This window comes from Danio rerio, chromosome 8 (genome assembly GCF_049306965.1).
Source record: "Danio rerio strain Tuebingen ecotype United States chromosome 8, GRCz12tu, whole genome shotgun sequence".
NCBI lineage: Eukaryota > Metazoa > Chordata > Actinopteri > Cypriniformes > Danionidae > Danio > Danio rerio.
The window spans coordinates 33,757,126-33,779,130 of record NC_133183.1 but is presented as its reverse complement, the minus strand read 5'-3'; the positions used below and the strand labels follow the sequence as shown (position 1 = coordinate 33,779,130).

At 45.8% G+C, this 22,005-nt stretch overlaps 1 protein-coding gene and 51 non-coding genes across 55 annotated transcripts in view; all 52 read left to right on the top strand.

Annotated features, from left to right (window-relative positions):
* Positions 1-22,005, top strand: part of fbxo4 (F-box protein 4) — a 72,717-nt gene that overhangs the window by 14,462 nt on the left and 36,250 nt on the right. The gene's annotated exons all lie outside the window — the stretch shown is intronic.
* Positions 194-266, top strand: trnav-aac (transfer RNA valine (anticodon AAC)). Its single transcript has one exon. It is a non-coding gene; the product is annotated as a tRNA-Val (tRNA).
* trnav-cac (transfer RNA valine (anticodon CAC)) lies at positions 371-443 on the top strand. The gene has a single exon. It is a non-coding gene; the product is annotated as a tRNA-Val (tRNA).
* trnav-uac (transfer RNA valine (anticodon UAC)) lies at positions 725-797 on the top strand. The gene has a single exon. It is a non-coding gene; the product is annotated as a tRNA-Val (tRNA).
* On the top strand, positions 1,229-1,301 carry trnav-uac (transfer RNA valine (anticodon UAC)). Its single transcript has one exon. It is a non-coding gene; the product is annotated as a tRNA-Val (tRNA).
* Positions 1,888-1,960, top strand: trnav-aac (transfer RNA valine (anticodon AAC)). The gene has a single exon. It is a non-coding gene; the product is annotated as a tRNA-Val (tRNA).
* trnav-cac (transfer RNA valine (anticodon CAC)) lies at positions 2,066-2,138 on the top strand. Its single transcript has one exon. It is a non-coding gene; the product is annotated as a tRNA-Val (tRNA).
* On the top strand, positions 2,420-2,492 carry trnav-aac (transfer RNA valine (anticodon AAC)). The gene has a single exon. It is a non-coding gene; the product is annotated as a tRNA-Val (tRNA).
* Positions 3,079-3,151, top strand: trnav-aac (transfer RNA valine (anticodon AAC)). The gene has a single exon. It is a non-coding gene; the product is annotated as a tRNA-Val (tRNA).
* On the top strand, positions 3,257-3,329 carry trnav-cac (transfer RNA valine (anticodon CAC)). The gene has a single exon. It is a non-coding gene; the product is annotated as a tRNA-Val (tRNA).
* Positions 3,611-3,683, top strand: trnav-uac (transfer RNA valine (anticodon UAC)). The gene has a single exon. It is a non-coding gene; the product is annotated as a tRNA-Val (tRNA).
* On the top strand, positions 4,272-4,344 carry trnav-uac (transfer RNA valine (anticodon UAC)). The gene has a single exon. It is a non-coding gene; the product is annotated as a tRNA-Val (tRNA).
* On the top strand, positions 4,931-5,003 carry trnav-aac (transfer RNA valine (anticodon AAC)). The gene has a single exon. It is a non-coding gene; the product is annotated as a tRNA-Val (tRNA).
* On the top strand, positions 5,109-5,181 carry trnav-cac (transfer RNA valine (anticodon CAC)). The gene has a single exon. It is a non-coding gene; the product is annotated as a tRNA-Val (tRNA).
* Positions 5,463-5,535, top strand: trnav-uac (transfer RNA valine (anticodon UAC)). The gene has a single exon. It is a non-coding gene; the product is annotated as a tRNA-Val (tRNA).
* trnav-uac (transfer RNA valine (anticodon UAC)) lies at positions 5,967-6,039 on the top strand. Its single transcript has one exon. It is a non-coding gene; the product is annotated as a tRNA-Val (tRNA).
* On the top strand, positions 6,626-6,698 carry trnav-aac (transfer RNA valine (anticodon AAC)). The gene has a single exon. It is a non-coding gene; the product is annotated as a tRNA-Val (tRNA).
* Positions 6,804-6,876, top strand: trnav-cac (transfer RNA valine (anticodon CAC)). Its single transcript has one exon. It is a non-coding gene; the product is annotated as a tRNA-Val (tRNA).
* Positions 7,158-7,230, top strand: trnav-uac (transfer RNA valine (anticodon UAC)). Its single transcript has one exon. It is a non-coding gene; the product is annotated as a tRNA-Val (tRNA).
* trnav-aac (transfer RNA valine (anticodon AAC)) lies at positions 7,817-7,889 on the top strand. Its single transcript has one exon. It is a non-coding gene; the product is annotated as a tRNA-Val (tRNA).
* On the top strand, positions 7,994-8,066 carry trnav-cac (transfer RNA valine (anticodon CAC)). The gene has a single exon. It is a non-coding gene; the product is annotated as a tRNA-Val (tRNA).
* Positions 8,348-8,420, top strand: trnav-uac (transfer RNA valine (anticodon UAC)). Its single transcript has one exon. It is a non-coding gene; the product is annotated as a tRNA-Val (tRNA).
* On the top strand, positions 9,007-9,079 carry trnav-aac (transfer RNA valine (anticodon AAC)). Its single transcript has one exon. It is a non-coding gene; the product is annotated as a tRNA-Val (tRNA).
* On the top strand, positions 9,185-9,257 carry trnav-cac (transfer RNA valine (anticodon CAC)). Its single transcript has one exon. It is a non-coding gene; the product is annotated as a tRNA-Val (tRNA).
* trnav-uac (transfer RNA valine (anticodon UAC)) lies at positions 9,539-9,611 on the top strand. The gene has a single exon. It is a non-coding gene; the product is annotated as a tRNA-Val (tRNA).
* Positions 10,198-10,270, top strand: trnav-aac (transfer RNA valine (anticodon AAC)). The gene has a single exon. It is a non-coding gene; the product is annotated as a tRNA-Val (tRNA).
* trnav-cac (transfer RNA valine (anticodon CAC)) lies at positions 10,376-10,448 on the top strand. Its single transcript has one exon. It is a non-coding gene; the product is annotated as a tRNA-Val (tRNA).
* Positions 10,730-10,802, top strand: trnav-uac (transfer RNA valine (anticodon UAC)). Its single transcript has one exon. It is a non-coding gene; the product is annotated as a tRNA-Val (tRNA).
* On the top strand, positions 11,391-11,463 carry trnav-uac (transfer RNA valine (anticodon UAC)). Its single transcript has one exon. It is a non-coding gene; the product is annotated as a tRNA-Val (tRNA).
* Positions 12,050-12,122, top strand: trnav-aac (transfer RNA valine (anticodon AAC)). Its single transcript has one exon. It is a non-coding gene; the product is annotated as a tRNA-Val (tRNA).
* trnav-cac (transfer RNA valine (anticodon CAC)) lies at positions 12,228-12,300 on the top strand. Its single transcript has one exon. It is a non-coding gene; the product is annotated as a tRNA-Val (tRNA).
* trnav-uac (transfer RNA valine (anticodon UAC)) lies at positions 12,582-12,654 on the top strand. Its single transcript has one exon. It is a non-coding gene; the product is annotated as a tRNA-Val (tRNA).
* Positions 13,086-13,158, top strand: trnav-uac (transfer RNA valine (anticodon UAC)). The gene has a single exon. It is a non-coding gene; the product is annotated as a tRNA-Val (tRNA).
* Positions 13,745-13,817, top strand: trnav-aac (transfer RNA valine (anticodon AAC)). The gene has a single exon. It is a non-coding gene; the product is annotated as a tRNA-Val (tRNA).
* trnav-cac (transfer RNA valine (anticodon CAC)) lies at positions 13,923-13,995 on the top strand. Its single transcript has one exon. It is a non-coding gene; the product is annotated as a tRNA-Val (tRNA).
* On the top strand, positions 14,277-14,349 carry trnav-uac (transfer RNA valine (anticodon UAC)). The gene has a single exon. It is a non-coding gene; the product is annotated as a tRNA-Val (tRNA).
* On the top strand, positions 14,936-15,008 carry trnav-aac (transfer RNA valine (anticodon AAC)). Its single transcript has one exon. It is a non-coding gene; the product is annotated as a tRNA-Val (tRNA).
* Positions 15,113-15,185, top strand: trnav-cac (transfer RNA valine (anticodon CAC)). Its single transcript has one exon. It is a non-coding gene; the product is annotated as a tRNA-Val (tRNA).
* trnav-uac (transfer RNA valine (anticodon UAC)) lies at positions 15,467-15,539 on the top strand. The gene has a single exon. It is a non-coding gene; the product is annotated as a tRNA-Val (tRNA).
* On the top strand, positions 15,971-16,043 carry trnav-aac (transfer RNA valine (anticodon AAC)). Its single transcript has one exon. It is a non-coding gene; the product is annotated as a tRNA-Val (tRNA).
* On the top strand, positions 16,629-16,702 carry trnav-aac (transfer RNA valine (anticodon AAC)). Its single transcript has one exon. It is a non-coding gene; the product is annotated as a tRNA-Val (tRNA).
* Positions 16,808-16,880, top strand: trnav-cac (transfer RNA valine (anticodon CAC)). Its single transcript has one exon. It is a non-coding gene; the product is annotated as a tRNA-Val (tRNA).
* trnav-uac (transfer RNA valine (anticodon UAC)) lies at positions 17,162-17,234 on the top strand. Its single transcript has one exon. It is a non-coding gene; the product is annotated as a tRNA-Val (tRNA).
* Positions 17,666-17,738, top strand: trnav-uac (transfer RNA valine (anticodon UAC)). Its single transcript has one exon. It is a non-coding gene; the product is annotated as a tRNA-Val (tRNA).
* Positions 18,325-18,397, top strand: trnav-aac (transfer RNA valine (anticodon AAC)). Its single transcript has one exon. It is a non-coding gene; the product is annotated as a tRNA-Val (tRNA).
* On the top strand, positions 18,503-18,575 carry trnav-cac (transfer RNA valine (anticodon CAC)). Its single transcript has one exon. It is a non-coding gene; the product is annotated as a tRNA-Val (tRNA).
* Positions 18,857-18,929, top strand: trnav-aac (transfer RNA valine (anticodon AAC)). Its single transcript has one exon. It is a non-coding gene; the product is annotated as a tRNA-Val (tRNA).
* On the top strand, positions 19,516-19,588 carry trnav-aac (transfer RNA valine (anticodon AAC)). Its single transcript has one exon. It is a non-coding gene; the product is annotated as a tRNA-Val (tRNA).
* trnav-cac (transfer RNA valine (anticodon CAC)) lies at positions 19,694-19,766 on the top strand. The gene has a single exon. It is a non-coding gene; the product is annotated as a tRNA-Val (tRNA).
* trnav-aac (transfer RNA valine (anticodon AAC)) lies at positions 20,707-20,779 on the top strand. The gene has a single exon. It is a non-coding gene; the product is annotated as a tRNA-Val (tRNA).
* Positions 20,885-20,957, top strand: trnav-cac (transfer RNA valine (anticodon CAC)). Its single transcript has one exon. It is a non-coding gene; the product is annotated as a tRNA-Val (tRNA).
* On the top strand, positions 21,743-21,815 carry trnav-uac (transfer RNA valine (anticodon UAC)). Its single transcript has one exon. It is a non-coding gene; the product is annotated as a tRNA-Val (tRNA).

Sequence of the window (22,005 nt, the reverse complement as noted above, 5' to 3'; positions counted from 1 at the left end):
AAGCGGTCGGTCTCTTGTTAGAAAGTGGGGGGAAACATGCAGATTTGCTTTTATGCACATTCTCACTTGGCGTGTATGCTTAAACCTGCGGGGAGCTTGTCACGCTGAGTAGGCTTTGTCCGCTTGATTGACAAGCTCGTACACCTTGTTCTATCCATGCAGGCCTTTCTTCCCAGCTGAAAGCGCATGTGGGGTTTCTGTAGTGTAGTGGTCATCACGTTCGCCTAACACGCGAAAGGTCCTCGGTTCGAAACCGAGCAGAAACAGCCCTCTTTTTTTGGTGCGAAAACAATAGCATCAACTGCCGCGTAGGAACGATTGTCAACCGGCACCCAATCAAAAAGGGTATCTGCCTTTTGCGCAACTGTAGGTTTCCGTAGTGTAGTGGTTATCACGTTCGCCTCACACGCGAAAGGTCCCCAGTTCGAAACTGGGCAGGAACAGTTTCGACTTTTATGAAAATTGTCAAACCAGGCTTCTGTTGAGCACTGCCATACACTGAAAACATTCTTTGTGCAAAGCGGTGTGAGGCTAGAAGTTTGAATTCAACTCAGTGTTTACCTGCCATTGTGGTGTCGCAAAATTGCGTAGAATCTGATTTCTTTTAGCTTTGTGTTTTGCATGAGCAGGTGGCCAGTGCGTTTGCTGGCCCTCCACAGTGCAGACCTTTCAAGACAGCTCTATAAAAAAGACTATAAAAACTTGAAACAGTAGAGTCGTGTTGGTTTCCGTAGTGTAGTGGTTATCACGTTTGCTTTACACGCAAAAGGTCCCCTGTTCGAAACTGGGCGGAAACATACGTTAGGCAGACACTTTTGTCCAAAGGCGCTTACAATAGAGGAGGTATTCAGCGATTCAACAAGACGAGGCAACGCATACAAGAAGTGCTATTTATTCCAACTAACTTGTTTGTGCTCAGAGAATTTAGTGTAAGAGTCGGACTTTTGTTTTCTTTAGAGAGAGGGATATTCACCGGCGTTCAGGAGTACTCGGAAGAGATGGGTTTTAGCTATCTTTTAAAGGATACCAGTGCATCCGTAATCCGAGTGTTTTCTCAGTGTTTACCTGCCATTGTGGTGTCGCAAAATTGCGTAGAATCTGATTTCTTTTAGCTTTGTGTTTTGCATGAGCAGGTGGCTAGTGCGTTTGCTGGCCCTCCACAGTGCAGACCTTTCAAGACAGCTCTATAAAAAAGACTATAAAAACTTGAAACAGTACAGTCGTGTTGGTTTCCGTAGTGTAGTGGTTATCACGTTTGCTTTACACGCAAAAGGTCCCCTGTTCGAAACTGGGTGGAAACATACGTTAGGCAGACACTTTTGTCCAAAGGCGCTTACAATAGAGGAGGTATTCAGCGATTCAACAAGACGAGGCAACGCATACAAGAAGTGCTATTTATTCCAACTAACTTGTTTGTGCTCAGAGAATTTAGTGCAAGAGTCGGACTTTTGTTTTCTTTAGAGAGAGGGATATTCACCGGCGTTCAGGAGTACTCGGAAGAGATGGGTTTTAGCTATCTTTTAAAGGATACCAGTGCATCCGTAATCCGAGTGGGAATGGGAAGATAATTCCACCAGAGTGGAACATTGGATGAAAACATTGTGGGAAGTAGCCTACAGTCTCTCTGCGATGGCACCACAAGACTGTGCTCACACCCAAACCGAAGGCTCCTGTGGTTATCACGATGGCTTTACAAGCGGAAGGTCTCCTGTTAGAAAGTGGGGGGAAACATGCAGATTTGCTTTTATGCACATTCTCACTTGGCGTGTATGCTTAAACCTGCGGGGAGCTTGTCACGCTGAGTAGGCGTTGTCCGCTTGATTGACAAGCGCGTACACCTTGTTCTATCCATGCAGGCCTTTCCTCCCAGCTGAAAGCGCATGTGGGGTTTCTGTAGTGTAGTGGTCATCACGTTCGCCTAACACGCGAAAGGTCCTCGGTTCGAAACCGAGCAGAAACAGCTCTCTTCTTTTGGTGCGAAAACAATAGCATCAACTGCCGCCTTAGGAACGATTGTCAACCGGCACCCAATCAAAAAGGGTATCTGCCTTTTGCACTACTGTAGGTTTCCGTAGTGTAGTGGTTATCACGTTTGCCTCACACGCCAAAGGTCCCCAGTTCGAAACTGGGCGGGAACAGCCTCGACTTTTATGAAAATTGTCAAACCAGGCTTCTGTTGAGCACTGCCATACACTGAAAACATTCTTTGTGCAAAGCGGTGTGAGGCTAGAAGTTTGAATTCAACTCAGTGTTTACCTGCCATTGTGGTGTCGCAAAATTGCGTAGAATCTGATTTCTTTTAGCTTTGTGTTTTGCATGAGCAGGTGGCCAGTGCGTTTGCTGGCCCTCCACAGTGCAGACCTTTAAAGACAGCACTATAAAAAAGACTATAAAAACTTGAAACAGTACAATCGTGTTGGTTTCCGTAGTGTAGTGGTTATCACGTTTGCTTAACACGCAAAAGGTCCCCTGTTCGAAACTGGGTGGAAACATACGTTAGGCAGACACTTTTGTCCAAAGGCGCTTACAATAGAGGAGGTATTCAGCGATTCAACAAGACGAGGCAACGCATACAAGAAGTGCTATTTATTCCAACTAACTTGTTTGTGCTCAGAGAATTTAGTGCAAGAGTCGGAGTTTTGTTTTCTTTAGAGAGAGGGATATTCACCGGCGTTCAGGAGTACTCGGAAGAGATGGGTTTTAGCTATCTTTTAAAAGATACCAGTGCATCCGTAATCCGAGTGGGAATGGGAAGATAATTCCACCAGAGTGGAACATTGGATGAAAACATTGTGGGAAGTAGCCTACAGTCTCTCTGCGATGGCACCACAAGACTGTGCTCACACCCAAACCGAAGGCTCCTGTGGTTATCACGATGGCTTTACAAGCGGAAGGTCTCCTGTTAGAAAGTGGGGGGAAACATGCAGATTTGCTTTTATGCACATTCTTACTTGGCGTGTATGCTTAAACCTGCGGGGAGCTTGTCACGCTGAGTAGGCTTTGTCCGCTTGATTGACAAGCGCGTACACCTTGTTCTATCCATGCAGGCCTTCCTTCCCAGCTGAAAGCACTTGTGGGGTTTCTGTAGTGTAGTGGTCATCACGTTCGCCTAACACGCGAAAGGTCCTCGGTTCGAAACCGAGCAGAAACAGCGCTCTTCTTTTGGTGCGAAAACAATAGCATCAACTGCCGCCTTAGGAACGATTGTCAACCGGCACCCAATCAAAAAGGGTATCTGCCTTTTGCACTACTGTAGGTTTCCGTAGTGTAGTGGTTATCACGTTCGCCTCACACGCGAAAGGTCCCCAGTTCGAAACTGGGCGGGAACAGCCTAGATTTTTATGAAAATTGTCAAACCAGGCTTCTGTTGAGCACTGCCATACACTGAAAACATTCTTTGTGCAAAGCGGTGTGAGGCTAGAAGTTTGAATTCAACTCAGTGTTTACCTGCCATTGTGGTGTCGCAAAATTGAGTAGAATCTGATTTCTTTTAGCTTTGTGTTTTGCATGAGCAGGTGGCCAGTGCGTTTGCTGGCCCTCCACAGTGCAGACCTTTCAAGACAGCTCTATAAAAAAGGCTATAAAAACTTGAAACAGTACAGTCGTGTTGGTTTCCGTAGTGTAGTGGTTATCACGTTTGCTTTACACGCACAAGGTCCCCTGTTCGAAACTGGGTGGAAACATACGTTACGCAGACACTTTTGTCCAAAGGCGCTTACAATAGAGGAGGTATTCAGCGATTCAACAAGACGAGGCAACGCATACAAGAAGTGCTATTTATTCCAACTAACTTGTTTGTGCTCAGAGAATTTAGTGCAAGAGTCGGAGTTTTGTTTTCTTTAGAGAGAGGGATATTCACCGGCGTTCAGGAGTACTCGGAAGAGATGGGTTTTAGCTATCTTTTAAAGGATACCAGTGCATCCGTAATCCGAGTGGGAATGGGAAGATAATTCCACCAGAGTGGAACATTGGATGAAAACATTGTGGGAAGTAGCCTACAGTCTCTCTGCGATGGCACCACAAGACTGTGCTCACACCCAAACCGAAAGCTCCTGTGGTTATCACGGAATCAGTGCATCCGTAATCCGAGTGTTTTCTCAGTGTTTACCTGCCATTGTGGTGTCGCAAAATTGCGTAGAATCTGATTTCTTTTAGCTTTGTGTTTTGCATGAGCAGGTGGCCAGTGCGTTTGCTGGCCCTCCACAGTGCAAACCTTTCAAGACAGCTCTATAAAAAAGACTATAAAAACTTGAAACAGTACAGTCGTGTTGGTTTCCGTAGTGTAGTGGTTATCACGTTTGCTTTACACGCAAAAGGTCCCCTGTTCGAAACTGGGCGGAAACATACGTTAGGCAGACACTTTTGTCCAAAGGCGCTTACAATAGAGGAGGTATTCAGCGATTCAACAAGACGAGGCAACGCATACAAGAAGTGCTATTTATTCCAACTAACTTGTTTGTGCTCAGAGAATTTAGTGCAAGAGTCGGAGTTTTGTTTTCTTTAGAGAGAGGGATATTCACCGGCGTTCAGGAGTACTCGGAAGAGATGGGTTTTAGCTATCTTTTAAAAGATACCAGTGCATCCGTAATCCGAGTGGGAATGGGAAGATAATTCCACCAGAGTGGAACATTGGATGAAAACATTGTGGGAAGTAGCCTACAGTCTCTCTGCGATGGCACCACAAGACTGTGCTCACACCCAAACCGAAGGCTCCTGTGGTTATCACGATGGCTTTACAAGCGGAAGGTCTCCTGTTAGAAAGTGGGGGGAAACATGCAGATTTGCTTTTATGCACATTCTTACTTGGCGTGTATGCTTAAACCTGCGGGGAGCTTGTCACGCTGAGTAGGCTTTGTCCGCTTGATTGACAAGCGCGTACACCTTGTTCTATCCATGCAGGCCTTTCTTCCCAGCTGAAAACGCATGTGGGGTTTCTGTAGTGTAGTGGTCATCACGTTCGCCTAACACGCGAAAGGTCCTCGGTTCGAAACCGAGCAGAAACAGCGCTCTTCTTTCGGTGCGAAAACAATAGCATCAACTGCCGCCTTAGGAACGATTGTCAACCGGCACCCAATCAAAAAGGGTATCTGCCTTTTGCACTACTGTAGGTTTCCGTAGTGTAGTGGTTATCACGTTCGCCTCACACGCGAAAGGTCCCCAGTTCGAAACTGGGCGGGAACAGCCTTGACTTTTATGAAAATTGTCAAACCAGGCTTCTGTTGAGCACTGCCATACACTGAAAACATTCCTTGTGCAAAGCGGTGTGAGGCTAGAAGTTTGAATTCAACTCAGTGTTTACCTGCCATTGTGGTGTCGCAAAATTGCGTAGAATCTGATTTCTTTTAGCTTTGTGTTTTGCATGAGCAGGTGGCCAGTGCGTTTGTTGGCCCTCCACAGTGCAGACCTTTCAAGACAGCTCTATAAAAAAGACTATAAAAACTTGAAACAGTACAGTCGTGTTGGTTTCCGTAGTGTAGTGGTTATCACATTTGCTTTACACGCAAAAGGTCCCCTGTTCGAAACTGGGCGGAAACATACGTTAGGCAGACACTTTTGTCCAAAGGCGCTTACAATAGAGGAGGTATTCAGCGATTCAACAAGACGAGGCAACGCATACAAGAAGTGCTATTTATTCCAACTAACTTGTTTTTGCTCAGAGAATTTAGTGCAAGAGTCGGAGTTTTGTTTTCTTTAGAGAGAGGGATATTCACCGGCGTTCAGGAGTACTCGGAAGAGATGGGTTTTAGCTATCTTTTAAAGGATACCAGTGCATCCGTAATCCGAGTGTTTTCTCAGTGTTTACCTGCCATTGTGGTGTCGCAAAATTGCGTAGAATCTGATTTCTTTTAGCTTTGTGTTTTGCATGAGCAGGTGGCTAGTGCGTTTGCTGGCCCTCCACAGTGCAGACCTTTCAAGACAGCTCTATAAAAAAGACTATAAAAACTTGAAACAGTACAGTCGTGTTGGTTTCCGTAGTGTAGTGGTTATCACGTTTGCTTTACACGCAAAAGGTCCCCTGTTCGAAACTGGGCGGAAACATACGTTAGGCAGACACTTTTGTCCAAAGGCGCTTACAATAGAGGAGGTATTCAGCGATTCAACAAGACGAGGCAACGCATACAAGAAGTGCTATTTATTCCAACTAACTTGTTTGTGCTCAGAGAATTTAGTGCAAGAGTCGGAGTTTTGTTTTCTTTAGAGAGAGGGATATTCACCGGCGTTCAGGAGTACTCGGAAGAGATGGGTTTTAGCTATCTTTTAAAAGATACCAGTGCATCCGTAATCCGAGTGGGAATGGGAAGATAATTCCACCAGAGTGGAACATTGGATGAAAACATTGTGGGAAGTAGCCTACAGTCTCTCTGCGATGGCACCACAAGACTGTGCTCACACCCAAACCGAAGGCTCCTGTGGTTATCACGATGGCTTTACAAGCGGAAGGTCTCCTGTTAGAAAGTGGGGGGAAACATGCAGATTTGCTTTTATGCACATTCTTACTTGGCGTGTATGCTTAAACCTGCGGGGAGCTTGTCACGCTGAGTAGGCTTTGTCCGCTTGATTGACAAGCGCGTACACCTTGTTCTATCCATGCAGGCCTTTCTTCCCAGCTGAAAGCGCATGTGGGGTTTCTGTAGTGTAGTGGTCATCACGTTCGCCTAACACGCGAAAGGTCCTCGGTTCGAAACCGAGCAGAAACAGCGCTCTTCTTTCGGTGCGAAAACAATAGCATCAACTGCCGCCTTAGGAACGGTTGTCAACCGGCACCCAATCAAAAAGGGTATCTGCCTTTTGCACTACTGTAGGTTTCCGTAGTGTAGTGGTTATCACGTTCGCCTCACACGCGAAAGGTCCCCAGTTCGAAACTGGGTGGGAACAGCCTAGATTTTTATGAAAATTGTCAAACCAGGCTTCTGTTGAGCACTGCCATACACTGAAAACATTCTTTGTGCAAAGCGGTGTGAGGCTAGAAGTTTGAATTCAACTCAGTGTTTACCTGCCATTGTGGTGTCGCAAAATTGAGTAGAATCTGATTTCTTTTAGCTTTGTGTTTTGCATGAGCAGGTGGCTAGTGCGTTTGCTGGCCCTCCACAGTGCAGACCTTTCAAGACAGCTCTATAAAAAAGACTATAAAAACTTGAAACAGTACAGTCGTGTTGGTTTCCGTAGTGTAGTGGTTATCACGTTTGCTTTACACGCAAAAGGTCCCCTGTTCGAAACTGGGCGGAAACATACCTTAGGCAGACACTTTTGTCCAAAGGCGCTTACAATAGAGGAGGTATTCAGCGATTCAACAAGACGAGGCAACGCATACAATAAGTGCTATTTATTCCAACTAACTTGTTTGTGCTCAGAGAATTTAGTGCAAGAGTCGGAGTTTTGTTTTCTTTAGAGAGAGGGATATTCACCGGCGTTCAGGAGTACTCGGAAGAGATGGGTTTTAGCTATCTTTTAAAGGATACCAGTGCATCCGTAATCCGAGTGGGAATGGGAAGATAATTCCACCAGAGTGGAACATTGGATGAAAACATTGTGGGAAGTAGCCTACAGTCTCTCTGCGATGGCAACACAAGACTGTGCTCACACCCAAACCGAAGGCTCCTGTGGTTATCACGATGGCTTTACAAGCGGTCGGTCTCTTGTTAGAAAGTGGGGGGAAACATGCAGATTTGCTTTTATGCACATTCTCACTTGGCGTGTATGCTTAAACCTGCGGGGAGCTTGTCACGCTGAGTAGGCTTTGTCCGCTTGATTGACAAGCTCGTACACCTTGTTCTATCCATGCAGGCCTTTCTTCCCAGCTGAAAGCGCATGTGGGGTTTCTGTAGTGTAGTGGTCATCACGTTCGCCTAACACGCGAAAGGTCCTCGGTTCGAAACCGAGCAGAAACAGCCCTCTTTTTTTGGTGCGAAAACAATAGCATCAACTGCCGCGTAGGAACGATTGTCAACCGGCACCCAATCAAAAAGGGTATCTGCCTTTTGCGCAACTGTAGGTTTCCGTAGTGTAGTGGTTATCACGTTCGCCTCACACGCGAAAGGTCCCCAGTTCGAAACTGGGCAGGAACAGTTTCGACTTTTATGAAAATTGTCAAACCAGGCTTCTGTTGAGCACTGCCATACACTGAAAACATTCTTTGTGCAAAGCGGTGTGAGGCTAGAAGTTTGAATTCAACTCAGTGTTTACCTGCCATTGTGGTGTCGCAAAATTGCGTAGAATCTGATTTCTTTTAGCTTTGTGTTTTGCATGAGCAGGTGGCCAGTGCGTTTGCTGGCCCTCCACAGTGCAGACCTTTCAAGACAGCTCTATAAAAAAGACTATAAAAACTTGAAACAGTAGAGTCGTGTTGGTTTCCGTAGTGTAGTGGTTATCACGTTTGCTTTACACGCAAAAGGTCCCCTGTTCGAAACTGGGCGGAAACATACGTTAGGCAGACACTTTTGTCCAAAGGCGCTTACAATAGAGGAGGTATTCAGCGATTCAACAAGACGAGGCAACGCATACAAGAAGTGCTATTTATTCCAACTAACTTGTTTGTGCTCAGAGAATTTAGTGCAAGAGTCGGACTTTTGTTTTCTTTAGAGAGAGGGATATTCACCGGCGTTCAGGAGTACTCGGAAGAGATGGGTTTTAGCTATCTTTTAAAGGATACCAGTGCATCCGTAATCCGAGTGGGAATGGGAAGATAATTCCACCAGAGTGGAACATTGGATGAAAACATTGTGGGAAGTAGCCTACAGTCTCTCTGCGATGGCACCACAAGACTGTGCTCACACCCAAACCGAAGGCTCCTGTGGTTATCACGATGGCTTTACAAGCGGAAGGTCTCCTGTTAGAAAGTGGGGGGAAACATGCAGATTTGCTTTTATGCACATTCTCACTTGGCGTGTATGCTTAAACCTGCGGGGAGCTTGTCACGCTGAGTAGGCGTTGTCCGCTTGATTGACAAGCGCGTACACCTTGTTCTATCCATGCAGGCCTTTCCTCCCAGCTGAAAGCGCATGTGGGGTTTCTGTAGTGTAGTGGTCATCACGTTCGCCTAACACGCGAAAGGTCCTCGGTTCGAAACCGAGCAGAAACAGCTCTCTTCTTTTGGTGCGAAAACAATAGCATCAACTGCCGCCTTAGGAACGATTGTCAACCGGCACCCAATCAAAAAGGGTATCTGCCTTTTGCACTACTGTAGGTTTCCGTAGTGTAGTGGTTATCACGTTTGCCTCACACGCGAAAGGTCCCCAGTTCGAAACTGGGCGGGAACAGCCTCGACTTTTATGAAAATTGTCAAACCAGGCTTCTGTTGAGCACTGCCATACACTGAAAACATTCTTTGTGCAAAGCGGTGTGAGGCTAGAAGTTTGAATTCAACTCAGTGTTTACCTGCCATTGTGGTGTCGCAAAATTGCGTAGAATCTGATTTCTTTTAGCTTTGTGTTTTGCATGAGCAGGTGGCCAGTGCGTTTGCTGGCCCTCCACAGTGCAGACCTTTAAAGACAGCACTATAAAAAAGACTATAAAAACTTGAAACAGTACAATCGTGTTGGTTTCCGTAGTGTAGTGGTTATCACGTTTGCTTAACACGCAAAAGGTCCCCTGTTCGAAACTGGGTGGAAACATACGTTAGGCAGACACTTTTGTCCAAAGGCGCTTACAATAGAGGAGGTATTCAGCGATTCAACAAGACGAGGCAACGCATACAAGAAGTGCTATTTATTCCAACTAACTTGTTTGTGCTCAGAGAATTTAGTGCAAGAGTCGGAGTTTTGTTTTCTTTAGAGAGAGGGATATTCACCGGCGTTCAGGAGTACTCGGAAGAGATGGGTTTTAGCTATCTTTTAAAAGATACCAGTGCATCCGTAATCCGAGTGGGAATGGGAAGATAATTCCACCAGAGTGGAACATTGGATGAAAACATTGTGGGAAGTAGCCTACAGTCTCTCTGCGATGGCACCACAAGACTGTGCTCACACCCAAACCGAAGGCTCCTGTGGTTATCACGATGGCTTTACAAGCGGAAGGTCTCCTGTTAGAAAGTGGGGGGAAACATGCAGATTTGCTTTTATGCACATTCTTACTTGGCGTGTATGCTTAAACCTGCGGGGAGCTTGTCACGCTGAGTAGGCTTTGTCCGCTTGATTGACAAGCGCGTACACCTTGTTCTATCCATGCAGGCCTTCCTTCCCAGCTGAAAGCGCTTGTGGGGTTTCTGTAGTGTAGTGGTCATCACGTTCGCCTAACACGCGAAAGGTCCTCGGTTCGAAACCGAGCAGAAACAGCGCTCTTCTTTTGGTGCGAAAACAATAGCATCAACTGCCGCCTTAGGAACGATTGTCAACCGGCACCCAATCAAAAAGGGTATCTGCCTTTTGCACTACTGTAGGTTTCCGTAGTGTAGTGGTTATCACGTTCGCCTCACACGCGAAAGGTCCCCAGTTCGAAACTGGGCGGGAACAGCCTAGATTTTTATGAAAATTGTCAAACCAGGCTTCTGTTGAGCACTGCCATACACTGAAAACATTCTTTGTGCAAAGCGGTGTGAGGCTAGAAGTTTGAATTCAACTCAGTGTTTACCTGCCATTGTGGTGTCGCAAAATTGAGTAGAATCTGATTTCTTTTAGCTTTGTGTTTTGCATGAGCAGGTGGCCAGTGCGTTTGCTGGCCCTCCACAGTGCAGACCTTTCAAGACAGCTCTATAAAAAAGGCTATAAAAACTTGAAACAGTACAGTCGTGTTGGTTTCCGTAGTGTAGTGGTTATCACGTTTGCTTTACACGCACAAGGTCCCCTGTTCGAAACTGGGTGGAAACATACGTTACGCAGACACTTTTGTCCAAAGGCGCTTACAATAGAGGAGGTATTCAGCGATTCAACAAGACGAGGCAACGCATACAAGAAGTGCTATTTATTCCAACTAACTTGTTTGTGCTCAGAGAATTTAGTGCAAGAGTCGGAGTTTTGTTTTCTTTAGAGAGAGGGATATTCACCGGCGTTCAGGAGTACTCGGAAGAGATGGGTTTTAGCTATCTTTTAAAGGATACCAGTGCATCCGTAATCCGAGTGGGAATGGGAAGATAATTCCACCAGAGTGGAACATTGGATGAAAACATTGTGGGAAGTAGCCTACAGTCTCTCTGCGATGGCACCACAAGACTGTGCTCACACCCAAACCGAAAGCTCCTGTGGTTATCACGGAATCAGTGCATCCGTAATCCGAGTGTTTTCTCAGTGTTTACCTGCCATTGTGGTGTCGCAAAATTGCGTAGAATCTGATTTCTTTTAGCTTTGTGTTTTGCATGAGCAGGTGGCCAGTGCGTTTGCTGGCCCTCCACAGTGCAAACCTTTCAAGACAGCTCTATAAAAAAGACTATAAAAACTTGAAACAGTACAGTCGTGTTGGTTTCCGTAGTGTAGTGGTTATCACGTTTGCTTTACACGCAAAAGGTCCCCTGTTCGAAACTGGGCGGAAACATACGTTAGGCAGACACTTTTGTCCAAAGGCGCTTACAATAGAGGAGGTATTCAGCGATTCAACAAGACGAGGCAACGCATACAAGAAGTGCTATTTATTCCAACTAACTTGTTTGTGCTCAGAGAATTTAGTGCAAGAGTCGGAGTTTTGTTTTCTTTAGAGAGAGGGATATTCACCGGCGTTCAGGAGTACTCGGAAGAGATGGGTTTTAGCTATCTTTTAAAAGATACCAGTGCATCCGTAATCCGAGTGGGAATGGGAAGATAATTCCACCAGAGTGGAACATTGGATGAAAACATTGTGGGAAGTAGCCTACAGTCTCTCTGCGATGGCACCACAAGACTGTGCTCACACCCAAACCGAAGGCTCCTGTGGTTATCACGATGGCTTTACAAGCGGAAGGTCTCCTGTTAGAAAGTGGGGGGAAACATGCAGATTTGCTTTTATGCACATTCTTACTTGGCGTGTATGCTTAAACCTGCGGGGAGCTTGTCACGCTGAGTAGGCTTTGTCCGCTTGATTGACAAGCGCGTACACCTTGTTCTATCCATGCAGGCCTTTCTTCCCAGCTGAAAACGCATGTGGGGTTTCTGTAGTGTAGTGGTCATCACGTTCGCCTAACACGCGAAAGGTCCTCGGTTCGAAACCGAGCAGAAACAGCGCTCTTCTTTCGGTGCGAAAACAATAGCATCAACTGCCGCCTTAGGAACGATTGTCAACCGGCACCCAATCAAAAAGGGTATCTGCCTTTTGCACTACTGTAGGTTTCCGTAGTGTAGTGGTTATCACGTTCGCCTCACACGCGAAAGGTCCCCAGTTCGAAACTGGGCGGGAACAGCCTTGACTTTTATGAAAATTGTCAAACCAGGCTTCTGTTGAGCACTGCCATACACTGAAAACATTCCTTGTGCAAAGCGGTGTGAGGCTAGAAGTTTGAATTCAACTCAGTGTTTACCTGCCATTGTGGTGTCGCAAAATTGCGTAGAATCTGATTTCTTTTAGCTTTGTGTCTTGCATGAGCAGGTGGCCAGTGCGTTTGTTGGCCCTCCACAGTGCAGACCTTTCAAGACAGCTCTATAAAAAAGACTATAAAAACTTGAAACAGTACAGTCGTGTTGGTTTCCGTAGTGTAGTGGTTATCACATTTGCTTTACACGCAAAAGGTCCCCTGTTCGAAACTGGGCGGAAACATACGTTAGGCAGACACTTTTGTCCAAAGGCGCTTACAATAGAGGAGGTATTCAGCGATTCAACAAGACGAGGCAACGCATACAAGAAGTGCTATTTATTCCAACTAACTTGTTTTTGCTCAGAGAATTTAGTGCAAGAGTCGGAGTTTTGTTTTCTTTAGAGAGAGGGATATTCACCGGCGTTCAGGAGTACTCGGAAGAGATGGGTTTTAGCTATCTTTTAAAGGATACCAGTGCATCCGTAATCCGAGTGTTTTCTCAGTGTTTACCTGCCATTGTGGTGTCGCAAAATTGCGTAGAATCTGATTTCTTTTAGCTTTGTGTTTTGCATGAGCAGGTGGCTAGTGCGTTTGCTGGCCCTCCACAGTGCAGACCTTTCAAGACAGCTCTATAAAAAAGACTATAAAAACTTGAAACAGTACAGTCGTGTTGGTTTCCGTAGTGTAGTGGTTATCACGTTTGCTTTACACGCAAAAGGTCCCCTGTTCGAAACTGGGCGGAAACATACGTTAGGCAGACACTTTTGTCCAAAGGCGCTTACAATAGAGGAGGTATTCAGCGATTCAACAAGACGAGGCAACGCATACAAGAAGTGCTATTTATTCCAACTAACTTGTTTGTGCTCAGAGAATTTAGTGCAAGAGTCGGAGTTTTGTTTTCTTTAGAGAGAGGGATATTCACCGGCGTTCAGGAGTACTCGGAAGAGATGGGTTTTAGCTATCTTTTAAAAGATACCAGTGCATCCGTAATCCGAGTGGGAATGGGAAGATAATTCCACCAGAGTGGAACATTGGATGAAAACATTGTGGGAAGTAGCCTACAGTCTCTCTGCGATGGCACCACAAGACTGTGCTCACACCCAAACCGAAGGCTCCTGTGGTTATCACGATGGCTTTACAAGCGGAAGGTCTCCTGTTAGAAAGTGGGGGGAAACATGCAGATTTGCTTTTATGCACATTCTTACTTGGCGTGTATGCTTAAACCTGCGGGGAGCTTGTCACGCTGAGTAGGCTTTGTCCGCTTGATTGACAAGCGCGTACACCTTGTTCTATCCATGCAGGCCTTTCTTCCCAGCTGAAAGCGCATGTGGGGTTTCTGTAGTGTAGTGGTCATCACGTTCGCCTAACACGCGAAAGGTCCTCGGTTCGAAACCGAGCAGAAACAGCGCTCTTCTTTCGGTGCGAAAACAATAGCATCAACTGCCGCCTTAGGAACGGTTGTCAACCGGCACCCAATCAAAAAGGGTATCTGCCTTTTGCACTACTGTAGGTTTCCGTAGTGTAGTGGTTATCACGTTCGCCTCACACGCGAAAGGTCCCCAGTTCGAAACTGGGCGGGAACAGCCTAGATTTTTATGAAAATTGTCAAACCAGGCTTCTGTTGAGCACTGCCATACACTGAAAACATTCTTTGTGCAAAGCGGTGTGAGGCTAGAAGTTTGAATTCAACTCAGTGTTTACCTGCCATTGTGGTGTCGCAAAATTGAGTAGAATCTGATTTCTTTTAGCTTTGTGTTTTGCATGAGCAGGTGGCTAGTGCGTTTGCTGGCCCTCCACAGTGCAGACCTTTCAAGACAGCTCTATAAAAAAGACTATAAAAACTTGAAACAGTACAGTCGTGTTGGTTTCCGTAGTGTAGTGGTTATCACGTTTGCTTTACACGCAAAAGGTCCCCTGTTCGAAACTGGGCGGAAACATACCTTAGGCAGACACTTTTGTCCAAAGGCGCTTACAATAGAGGAGGTATTCAGCGATTCAACAAGACGAGGCAACGCATACAATAAGTGCTATTTATTCCAACTAACTTGTTTGTGCTCAGAGAATTTAGTGCAAGAGTCGGAGTTTTGTTTTCTTTAGAGAGAGGGATATTCACCGGCGTTCAGGAGTACTCGGAAGAGATGGGTTTTAGCTATCTTTTAAAGGATACCAGTGCATCCGTAATCCGAGTGGGAATGGGAAGATAATTCCACCAGAGTGGAACATTGGATGAAAACATTGTGGGAAGTAGCCTACAGTCTCTCTGCGATGGCAACACAAGACTGTGCTCACACCCAAACCGAAGGCTCCTGTGGTTATCACGATGGCTTTACAAGCGGTCGGTCTCTTGTTAGAAAGTGGGGGGAAACATGCAGATTTGCTTTTATGCACATTCTCACTTGGCGTGTATGCTTAAACCTGCGGGGAGCTTGTCACGCTGAGTAGGCTTTGTCCGCTTGATTGACAAGCTCGTACACCTTGTTCTATCCATGCAGGCCTTTCTTCCCAGCTGAAAGCGCATGTGGGGTTTCTGTAGTGTAGTGGTCATCACGTTCGCCTAACACGCGAAAGGTCCTCGGTTCGAAACCGAGCAGAAACAGCCCTCTTTTTTTGGTGCGAAAACAATAGCATCAACTGCCGCGTAGGAACGATTGTCAACCGGCACCCAATCAAAAAGGGTATCTGCCTTTTGCGCAACTGTAGGTTTCCGTAGTGTAGTGGTTATCACGTTCGCCTCACACGCGAAAGGTCCCCAGTTCGAAACTGGGCAGGAACAGTTTCGACTTTTATGAAAATTGTCAAACCAGGCTTCTGTTGAGCACTGCCATACACTGAAAACATTCTTTGTGCAAAGCGGTGTGAGGCTAGAAGTTTGAATTCAACTCAGTGTTTACCTGCCATTGTGGTGTCGCAAAATTGCGTAGAATCTGATTTCTTTTAGCTTTGTGTTTTGCATGAGCAGGTGGCCAGTGCGTTTGCTGGCCCTCCACAGTGCAGACCTTTCAAGACAGCTCTATAAAAAAGACTATAAAAACTTGAAACAGTAAAGTCGTGTTGGTTTCCGTAGTGTAGTGGTTATCACGTTTGCTTTACACGCAAAAGGTCCCCTGTTCGAAACTGGGCGGAAACATACGTTAGGCAGACACTTTTGTCCAAAGGCGCTTACAATAGAGGAGGTATTCAGCGATTCAACAAGACGAGGCAACGCATACAAGAAGTGCTATTTATTCCAACTAACTTGTTTGTGCTCAATGAATTTAGTGTAAGAGTCGGACTTTTGTTTTCTTTAGAGAGAGGGATATTCACCGGCGTTCAGGAGTACTCGGAAGAGATGGGTTTTAGCTATCTTTTAAAGGATACCAGTGCATCCGTAATCCGAGTGTTTTCTCAGTGTTTACCTGCCATTGTGGTGTCGCAAAATTGCGTAGAATCTGATTTCTTTTAGCTTTGTGTTTTGCATGAGCAGGTGGCTAGTGCGTTTGCTGGCCCTCCACAGTGCAGACCTTTCAAGACAGCTCTATAAAAAAGACTATAAAAACTTGAAACAGTACAGTCGTGTTGGTTTCCGTAGTGTAGTGGTTATCACGTTTGCTTTACACGCAAAAGGTCCCCTGTTCGAAACTGGGCGGAAACATACGTTAGGCAGACACTTTTGTCCAAAGGCGCTTACAATAGAGGAGGTATTCAGCGATTCAACAAGAAGAGGCAACGCATACAAGAAGTGCTATTTATTCCAACTAACTTGTTTGTGCTCAGAGAATTTAGTGCAAGAGTCGGAGTTTTGTTTTCTTTAGAGAGAGGGATATTCACCGGCGTTCAGGAGTACTCGGAAGAGATGGGTTTTAGCTATCTTTTAAAAGATACCAGTGCATCCGTAATCCGAGTGGGAATGGGAAGATAATTCCACCAGAGTGGAACATTGGATGAAAACATTGTGGGAAGTAGCCTACAGTCTCTCTGCGATGGCACCACAAGACTGTGCTCACACCCAAACCGAAGGCTCCTGTGGTTATCACGATGGCTTTACAAGCGGAAGGTCTCCTGTTAGAAAGTGGGGGGAAACATGCAGATTTGCTTTTATGCACATTCTTACTTGGCGTGTATGCTTAAACCTGCGGGGAGCTTGTCACGCTGAGTAGGCTTTGTCCGCTTGATTGACAAGCGCGTACACCTTGTTCTATCCATGCAGGCCTTTCTTCCCAGCTGAAAGCGCATGTGGGGTTTCTGTAGTGTAGTGGTCATCACGTTCGCCTAACACGCGAAAGGTCCTCGGTTCGAAACCGAGCAGAATCAGCGCTCTTCTTTTGGTGCGAAAACAATAGCATTAACTGCCGCCTTAGGAACGATTGTCGACCGGCACCCAATCAAAAAGGGTATCTGCCTTTTGCACTACTGTAGGTTTCCGTAGTGTAGTGGTTATCACGTTCGCCTCACACGCGAAAGGTCCCCAGTTCGAAACTGGGCGGGAACAGCCTAGATTTTTATGAAAATTGTCAAACCAGGCTTCTGTTGAGCACTGCCATACACTGAAAACATTCTTTGTGCAAAGCGGTGTGAGGCTAGAAGTTTGAATTCAACTCAGTGTTTACCTGCCATTGTGGTGTCGCAAAATTGAGTAGAATCTGATTTCTTTTAGCTTTGTGTTTTGCATGAGCAGGTGGCCAGTGCGTTTGCTGGCCCTTCACAGTGCAGACCTTTCAAGACAGCTCTATAAAAAAGGCTATAAAAACTTGAAACAGTACAGTCGTGTTGGTTTCCGTAGTGTAGTGGTTATCACGTTTGCTTTACACGCAAAAGGTCCCCTGTTCGAAACTGGGTGGAAACATACGTTAGGCAGACACTTTTGTCCAAAGGCGCTTACAATAGAGGAGGTATTCAGCGATTCAACAAGACGAGGCAACGCATACAAGAAGTGCTATTTATTCCAACTAACTTGTTTGTGCTCAGAGAATTTAGTGCAAGAGTCGGAGTTTTGTTTTCTTTAGAGAGAGGGATATTCACCGGCGTTCAGGAGTACTCGGAAGAGATGGGTTTTAGCTATCTTTTAAAGGATACCAGTGCATCCGTAATCCGAGTGTTTTCTCAGTGTTTACCTGCCATTGTGGTGTCGCAAAATTGCGTAGAATCTGATTTCTTTTAGCTTTGTGTTTTGCATGAGCAGGTGGCCAGTGCGTTTGCTGGCCCTCCACAGTGCAAACCTTTCAAGACAGCTCTATAAAAAAGGCTATAAAAACTTGAAACAGTACAGTCGTGTTGGTTTCCGTAGTGTAGTGGTTATCACGTTTGCTTTACACGCAAAAGGTCCCCTGTTCGAAACTGGGCGGAAACATACGTTAGGCAGACACTTTTGTCCAAAGGCACTTACAATAGAGGAGGTATTCAGCGATTCAACAAGACGAGGCAACGCATACAAGAAGTGCTATTTATTCCAACTAACTTGTTTGTGCTCAGAGAATTTAGTGCAAGAGTCGGACTTTTGTTTTCTTTAGAGAGAGGGATATTCACCGGCGTTCAGGAGTACTCGGAAGAGATGGGTTTTAGCTATCTTTTAAAGGATACCAGTGCATCCGTAATCCGAGTGGGAATGGGAAGATAATTCCACCAGAGTGGAACATTGGATGAAAACATTGTGGGAAGTAGCCTACAGTCTCTCTGCGATGGCACCACAAGACTGTGCTCACACCCAAACCGAAGGCTCCTGTGGTTATCACGATGGCTTTACAAGCGGAAGGTCTCCTGTTAGAAAGTGGGGGGAAACATGCAGATTTGCTTTTATGCACATTCTCACTTGGCGTGTATGCTTAAATCTGCGGGGAGCTTGTCACGCTGAGTAGGCGTTGTCCGCTTGATTGACAAGCGCGTACACCTTGTTCTATCCATGCAGGCCTTTCCTCCCAGCTGAAAGCGCATGTGGGGTTTCTGTAGTGTAGTGGTCATCACGTTCGCCTAACACGCGAAAGGTCCTCGGTTCGAAACCGAGCAGAAACAGCTCTCTTCTTTTGGTGCGAAAACAATAGCATCAACTGCCGCCTTAGGAACGATTGTCAACCGGCACCCAATCAAAAAGGGTATCTGCCTTTTGCACTACTGTAGGTTTCCGTAGTGTAGTGGTTATCACGTTTGCCTCACACGCGAAAGGTCCCCAGTTCGAAACTGGGCGAGAACAGCCTCGACTTTTATGAAAATTGTCAAACCAGGCTTCTGTTGAGCACTGCCATACACTGAAAACATTCTTTGTGCAAAGCGGTGTGAGGCTAGAAGTTTGAATTCAACTCAGTGTTTACCTGCCATTGTGGTGTCGCAAAATTGCGTAGAATCTGATTTCTTTTAGCTTTGTGTTTTGCATGAGCAGGTGGCCAGTGCGTTTGCTGGCCCTCCACAGTGCAGACCTTTAAAGACAGCACTATAAAAAAGACTATAAAAACTTGAAACAGTACAATTGTGTTGGTTTCCGTAGTGTAGTGGTTATCACGTTTGCTTAACATGCAAAAGGTCCCCTGTTCGAAACTGGGTGGAAACATACGTTAGGCAGACACTTTTGTCCAAAGGCGCTTACAATAGAGGAGGTATTCAGCGATTCAACAAGACGAGGCAACGCATACAAGAAGTGCTATTTATTCCAACTAACTTGTTTGTGCTCAGAGAATTTAGTGCAAGAGTCGGACTTTTGTTTTCTTTAGAGAGAGGGATATTCACCGGCGTTCAGGAGTACTCGGAAGAGATGGGTTTTAGCTATCTTTTAAAAGATACCAGTGCATCCGTAATCCGAGTGGGAATGGGAAGATAATTCCACCAGAGTGGAACATTGGATGAAAACATTGTGGGAAGTAGCCTACAGTCTCTCTGCGATGGCACCACAAGACTGTGCTCACACCCAAACCGAAGGCTCCTGTGGTTATCACGATGGCTTTACAAGCGGAAGGTCTCCTGTTAGAAAGTGGGGGGAAACATGCAGATTTGCTTTTATGCACATTCTTACTTGGCGTGTATGCTTAAACCTGCGGGGAGCTTGTCACGCTGAGTAGGCTTTGTCCGCTTGATTGACAAGCGCGTACACCTTGTTCTATCCATGCAGGCCTTCCTTCCCAGCTGAAAGCGCTTGTGGGGTTTCTGTAGTGTAGTGGTCATCACGTTCGCCTAACACGCGAAAGGTCCTCGGTTCGAAACCGAGCAGAAACAGCGCTCTTCTTTTGGTGCGAAAACAATAGCATCAACTGCCGCCTTAGGAACGATTGTCAACCGGCACCCAATCAAAAAGGGTATCTGCCTTTTGCACTACTGTAGGTTTCCGTAGTGTAGTGGTTATCACGTTCGCCTCACACGCGAAAGGTCCCCAGTTCGAAACTGGGCGGGAACAGCCTAGATTTTTATGAAAATTGTCAAACCAGGCTTCTGTTGAGCACTGCCATACACTGAAAACATTCTTTGTGCAAAGCGGTGTGAGGCTAGAAGTTTGAATTCAACTCAGTGTTTACCTGCCATTGTGGTGTCGCAAAATTGAGTAGAATCTGATTTCTTTTAGCTTTGTGTTTTGCATGAGCAGGTGGCCAGTGCGTTTGCTGGCCCTCCACAGTGCAGACCTTTCAAGACAGCTCTATAAAAAAGGCTATAAAAACTTGAAACAGTACAGTCGTGTTGGTTTCCGTAGTGTAGTGGTTATCACGTTTGCTTTACACGCACAAGGTCCCCTGTTTGAAACTGGGTGGAAACATACGTTACGCAGACACTTTTGTCCAAAGGCGCTTACAATAGAGGAGGTATTCAGCGATTCAACAAGACGAGGCAACGCATACAAGAAGTGCTATTTATTCCAACTAACTTGTTTGTGCTCAGAGAATTTAGTGCAAGAGTCGGAGTTTTGTTTTCTTTAGAGAGAGGGATATTCACCGGCGTTCAGGAGTACTCGGAAGAGATGGGTTTTAGCTATCTTTTAAAGGATACCAGTGCATCCGTAATCTGAGTGGGAATGGGAAGATAATTCCACCAGAGTGGAACATTGGATGAAAACATTGTGGGAAGTAGCCTACAGTCTCTCTGCGATGGCACCACAAGACTGTGCTCACACCCAAACCGAAAGCTCCTGTGGTTATCACGATGGCTTTACAAGCGGAAGGTCTCCTGTTAGAAAGTGGGGGGAAACATGCAGATTTGCTTTTATGCACATTCTCACTTGGCGTGTATGCTTAAACCTGCGGGGAGCTTGTCACGCTGAGTAGGCGTTGTCCGCTTGATTGACAAGCGCGTACACCTTGTTCTATCCATGCAGGCCTTTCTTCCCAGCTGAAAGCGCATGTGGGGTTTCTGTAGTGTAGTGGTCATCAAGTTCGCCTAACACGCGAAAGGTCCTCGGTTCGAAACCGAGCAGAAACAGCTCTCTTCTTTTGGTGCGAAAACAATAGCATCAACTGCCACCTTAGGAACGATTGTCAACCGGCACCCAATCAAAAAGGGTATCTGCCTTTTGCACTACTGTAGGTTTCCGTAGTGTAGTGGTTATCACGTTCGCCTCACACGCGAAAGGTCCCCAGTTCGAAACTGGGCGGGAACAGTCTCGACTTTTATGAAAATTGTCAAACCAGGCTTCTGTTGAGCACTGCCATACACTGAAAACATTCTTTGTGCAAAGCGGTGTGAGGCTAGAAGTTTGAATTCAACTCAGTGTTTACCTGCCATTGTGGTGTCGCAAAATTGCGTAGAATCTGGTTTCTTTTAGCTTTGTGTTTTGCATGAGCAGGTGGCCAGTGCGTTTGCTGGCCCTCCACAGTGCAGACCTTTCAAGACAGCACTATAAAAAAGACTATAAAAACTTGAAACAGTACAATCGTGTTGGTTTCCGTAGTGTAGTGGTTATTACGTTAGCTTTACACGCAAAAGGTCCCCTGTTTGAAACTGGGCGGAAACATACATTAGGTAGACACTTTTGTCCAAAGGCGCTTACAATAGAGGAGGTATTCAGCGATTCAACAAGACGAGGCAACGCATACAAGAAGTGCTATTTATTCCAACTAACTTGTTTGTGCTCAGAGAATTTAGTGCAAGAGTCGGAGTTTTGTTTTCTTTAGAGAGAGGGATATTCACCGGCGTTCAGGAGTACTCGGAAGAGATGGGTTTTAGCTATCTTTTAAAGGATACCAGTGCATCCGTAATCCGAGTGTTTTCTCAGTGTTTACCTGCCATTGTGGTGTCGCAAAATTGCGTAGAATCTGATTTCTTTTAGCTTTGTGTTTTGCATGAGCAGGTGGCCAGTGCGTTTGCTGGCCCTCCACAGTGCAAACCTTTCAAGACAGCTCTATAAAAAAGACTATAAAAACTTGAAACAGTACAGTCATGTTGGTTTCCGTAGTGTAGTGGTTATCACGTTTGCTTTACACGCAAAAGGTCCCCTGTTCGAAACTGGGCGGAAACATACGTTAGGCAGACACTTTTGTCCAAAGGCGCTTACAATAGAGGAGGTATTCAGCGATTCAACAAGACGAGGCAACGCATACAAGAAGTGCTATTTATTCCAACTAACTTGTTTGTGCTCAGAGAATTTAGTGCAAGAGTCGGAGTTTTGTTTTCTTTAGAGAGAGGGATATTCACCGGCGTTCAGGAGT